General features: G+C 41.1%; 1 non-coding gene across 1 annotated transcript; it reads left to right on the top strand.

Moving 5' to 3' along the window:
- Positions 1-1,871: 1,871 nt before the first annotated feature.
- On the top strand, positions 1,872-1,944 carry Trnat-cgu (transfer RNA threonine (anticodon CGU)). The gene has a single exon. It is a non-coding gene; the product is annotated as a tRNA-Thr (tRNA).
- Positions 1,945-5,340: the final 3,396 nt, after the last annotated feature.

Genomic DNA, 5,340 nt, shown 5'->3' with positions numbered 1-5,340 from the left:
CGTAAAGCGGCCGCGGCACGTGACTTGGGAGCAGTTGTGATGAGGTTGTGGGGTAGGAGGGGTGGGGGGGGGGGGTGAGGGGGAAGGGGGGAGGGGGCGGAGGGCAGCTCTGTGACAGGCTATTAAAATGGGAAACGTTCTAAGGGTCCTGCTTTCCGCCTCTCAGTAACGGTCCTTTGAATTATTCAGGTTAGTATGAACAATTATTGTCACTGAGAACCATGTGTAGAGACCTACAGTACCTCTGTTTAACGTCTAGTGGGTCCGCTTCTAACTACGCTGTTAATTCTGAGCAATCGATTAACTGATGGATTACTGATAGTTAATTAAATAAACGGTCACCTTACAGGTTTTTAAATGAAATTTCCTACTAAAAGGAAACAGTAATCACTTCAGATTATACTCCTCACTGAAACCAATTCATGTATGTAAACCGTGACCTAATTTAAAATTGAAGGCAGTCGCTATCGGAAGACGCCGTGACACACTGGACCCTGGTAAACTGAACTCGAATAAACCGCAAACAGTTGTGAAGTGATGGTGTATTAACGACTGGTTTCTCTGCGTTGAAGCAGTGTCTTCAGGTTGTTCTACGTAGAAAAGAAAGCATCCAAATGAAGCATACAAATTGATTAAGGACAGGCAGTAAAAGTAAACCTAAATAAAACTATTTACAATAGTGTCATATAGATAAGGACCGTAGACACCACCAGCTTTCGTTCTTAGCAAATGCAGCCCCATGAATAAAGATCGTTTAGTCGGCACGGGAGCGTTACAGAGATGCTCAACAAACTCCATTTGCAGTCGTTACAAGAGACGCGTTGTGCATCAGGAGAGATTCACTATTAAAATTTCTAGAGAGCACTTTCGGGGAAGAATCGAACAACATATTACTTCCCGTCACATACGTCTCACGTAATGAGCATGAGGAGAAAATTTGTGAAAGTAGAGGCAAAACACAGGCTTAACGACAATTATTCTTCCCACGCGGTATTTGCGAGGGGAACAGCGTTCGATGGCTCAGTTAGTGGTATAAAAAGTACCCTCCTCCCCACGCCATTAGATGGCTTGGGGAGTATGATGTAGATGTAAAAGGCTTCCATGTTAAACAGATCACTCACTTTTTTGTGTGTTTTGCTCTTGATGCGCAATTATGTGCAATTTGTATTTCTGCAGGTATATGTGATGTAAACGATTTGGCTGATGCTATTAATTCCTATTTAGAGCAAAAAGCCTCCACGCTTCTTCTGCTCTAATATTCGGCTCGCGTCACATCAGAAAACAACTACACACTTGCTAGTGCACATGCCACCGTCCACTCGACCACTGTACTCGTTTTTGTGGTCTTCAGTGAGACTCATTATATGCAGCTCTCCTTGCTACTCTGTCCTGTGCAAGCCTCTTCGTCTCTGAGTAACTACTGCATCCCACGTCCTTCTGAATCTGCTTATTGTTTTCATCTCTTGGCTTCCCTCTACGGTTTTCACCTCCCACGCTTCCCTCCAATACTAAATTGGTGATCTCTTTATGCCTCAGAATGTCTCCTACCAACAGATCTCTTTTTCTAGTCAGACTGTGTGAGAAATTTCTTTTCTCCCCGATTCTATTCAGTACCTGCTCATTAGTGACGTGATCTATCCACCTAATCTTGAGCATTCTTCTGTAGCTCCACATTTCAAAAGCTTCCATTCTCTTCTTGTCTAAACTCTTCATCGTCCATGTTTCAGTTCCATACATGGATACATTTCATGCAAATGCTTTCAAAAAGGACTTCCTGAGACTATACTCGATTTTAACAAATTTCTCCTTTTCAGAAACGCTTGTCTTGTCATTGCCAGTCTACATTTTATGTCCTCCCTACTTCGACACCGAGCGAGGTGGCGCAGTGGTTAGCACACTGGACTCGTATTCAGGAGGACGACGGTTCAATCCCGTCTCCCGCCATCCTGATTTAGGTTTTCCGTGATTTCCCTAAATCGTTTCAGGCAAATGCCGGGATGGTTCCTTTGAAAGGGCACTGCCGATTTCCTTCCCCATCCTTCCCTAACCCGAGCTTGCGCTCCGTCTCTAATGACCTCGTTGTCGACGGGACGTTAAACAACACTAACCTAACCTAACCTACTTCTACCATCATCAGTTATTTTGCCTCCCAAGTAGCAAAACTCACCTACAACTTTAAGTGTCTCGTTTCCTAATCTAATTCCCTCATACGAAACATATTACAAACTGACTTTGTACCCCAACTTATTATCACAGAGCGTTGCCTTGTGTTCTACTATATGCGTACGATTCAATCTATACAAAGGTAATGGAAAACTGGAAATTGTTTAGTTAAAACAAAACTCTTTACTTCTAACTCCCTGCTAAGGCCATGACAGACTGCTACGTTCTGGTTCCATAGACAGAATACAACTCTCCTACGCAGACATTCTGTCGCGAGCGCTAACTTCTTAACCAAGGTAAGATTCTACATAATGTTTTACGATAGTGAATTCTTTGGCATATTGGTATACAATCCTGCTGCTACAAATGTAAGTAAAAAGAAACACAATAACAATACAACTTTACAATCCACACATGACTTGAAAATTCCATTTAAGAATTTGAGCACAATATTTTTAAAAATATGTAGGAAAAAGGTAAATACACATACAGTAGTAGGCTAAGTAATTAGGACAAGACTATTAAACTTTAACTGAACACATTTATTACTATATACGTAATACTGTTAGTAGTTTACAGAATAGTAATAGATAATGTGCTCCGTTTCGCTTTGATGAGCTTCTGAATTCGTTGTGGCACAGTTTCGACCAGGTTAGAGCAAGTATTTCATTGTTCGTTGTCATGAAACCACACTTTTACCACTTACTAACACAATGAACATGGACTTGTTGAACAGTCCATTTTACCACGACGTCTTTTCACGGTCCTCCACAAATTTTCTATGCCATTTAAGTCTGGTGAATCACTGCGCCATTGAAGCACATTAATGTTTTCTTCCATAAACGTCTTGACTTCTTTAGAAGTGAGACACGGGGCCATATCATGTAAAATATTCCTCCTCCATCTGCTAAGGTCTACAGGAATGGCACAATCCTGCGCCAAACGATTTTAATGTTGTTGTTGTTGTTGTGGTCTTCAGTCCTGAGACTGGTTTCATGCAGCTCTCATACACTGAAGCTAGATGCCCTCGGGAAAAATTACGGCTGTAGTTTCCCCTTGCTGTAGTTTCCCCTTCCTGTAGTTTCCCGTTCGCAGTACCAGCACAGCAAGGCCGTTTTAGTTAGTGTTACAAGGCCAGATCAGTCAATCATCCAGACTGTTGCCCCTGCAACTACTGAAAAGGCTGCTGCCCCTCTTTAGGAACCACACGTTTGTCTGGCCACTCAACAGATACCCCTCAGTTGTGGTTGCACATACGGTACGGCTATCTGTATCGCTGAGGCACGCAAGCCTCTCCACCGACGGCAAGGTCCATGGTCCATGGGAGGTGGGGAGGGATTTTCATGTATTTGGTTGAAATCATCATGCCATAAACTAGAGCTAGTGCCCCTGGACCACCTGCAGTGTACATATCGCAAAACCATTTTCTGGGAGTGCATTTTACAGTCTGTTCAAGATGCTCAGCTCTCACTATCTCATGAGGCTACGCGTGGCAACCATTGCTCTGTCTCACTGAACGAAAAAATTTGACTCTTCACTAAAAATTGCATTGGAGGTCCAAAATTTATATATCTAGGTCCATGCCAACAGTTTTTCGTTATGGCAGTTGTTAACAACTGCTTCTCTATTGGATTTCGTATCTTCCGCCCACACTGAAGATGTTTATGCTGTGCTGCTGGAGAGTCAGTTTCAACCCCAGTAGCAATACATCTCTCTGAAGGTCCCTACGTATCTTACAAGGATGAATTCTACTGCTTCTAAGTAGAATTTGATCAGTTACAGGGGTGGCTTTTCGTTTTTGTCAATATCTGTCTGTACTCTTTGCAGACACTGAGGCAGTATCACTAAACGTCCTAAGTTTTTAGACAGTAGACTTTCTCACACCATTAACAGAGGCAATATGTCGTACAGTCACAGATATGTGTTCGTGGAGGGCAAATATATTTGCTCACTTCTTAGGTGGAACGTCCACTTTAACATAAAAATAAAGTCTTCCAGTCGAGAAAACAGAAATGACACACGCTATTGCTACCAATGGATTCAACAGAACAAAATTATTGAAGAGAGGGAGACTCCTAGTGGACAGGGTATAGATTACAAAGGGGTCCAAATGAGAGATCTCCCTGAAAAACAAAGTGAAAAAATTAGGGCATAAAACCACTTTTTGGAGTATTTTGAATGCCTCAGACTATATATTTCAACGGCACTTGAGGCTCCTAAAACCTACCAACTTAATCGTGGGTTAAAGCGTATGTTGCGATGACCAAGTATAAAAGTAACAGATGAAGACCTCTACATTTTAAAATACTTTATTATTTTATCATCAAAACCAATTTAAGAAAGGAAAAATGGCTGAAATCCTATTGCTATAAAAGATTACATCAAAAAATTCGGAATGCCCAGTTTTCTATTACTGAGTAACACTGGTGAGATCGTGATGCGCAAATTGCTCGTTTATCATAAAACTTTTTTGTGGGGAAGCATAAAGAAAAATTATGTGTATAGACTGTAAAAGGTTAAACGCTATATTTGGACCAGTTTAAAAAAAACTGTTGATACACTACTATAAAATAGGTGTTCTAATAAATTTTAGTGGTACCATTTAGTAAGCAGCAATACATTTTTAAAGAACATTTTTTGATCATCATTGCTTTGTTTCTTTTTTTTTTTTAAAAAAGATATTGACTAATTGCCTTAAATTCCCTCCATAGCAGTTCCTCATGACAAAATACACAGATTATAACTTTATTATTGTATCAACATCGGACATTAAGTGACGGTCGCGTGGCGTTCTATTGTTAGCGCTGTGCCTCCCAGTGACCTCTGTTTCAAACTTACAGCAAAACCAAGCAGTTTCGCGCTCATATAACCCGATCGTTTATCACTCTTAGTCGCACCAACGTAACTCATTAAAACTTGAAGTACTGTTTTTTTAGTGTATTGAAACGTCCACTTTGAAAAATTATGAATGACAGTGCTGGAAAAACTTACGTTATTTGATACAGAAGCAGCTGATATATATATAAAATTTTGTGACATCCAATTAAACAAATTTCCTTTTTTTGACGGACACACGTCCAGATCGTCCGCTCAAAACTCTGGCATCTCTCTCTCCACATCCGCCACTATTGGCGGCTCACCTCCAACTGCACAACGCTACGCGCTGTTCACGTCCAA

Source organism: Schistocerca gregaria, chromosome 2 (genome assembly GCF_023897955.1).
Source record: "Schistocerca gregaria isolate iqSchGreg1 chromosome 2, iqSchGreg1.2, whole genome shotgun sequence".
NCBI lineage: Eukaryota > Metazoa > Arthropoda > Insecta > Orthoptera > Acrididae > Schistocerca > Schistocerca gregaria.
Note: the sequence above shows the minus strand (reverse complement) of the source record. Positions and strands in the feature narration are given on the sequence as shown.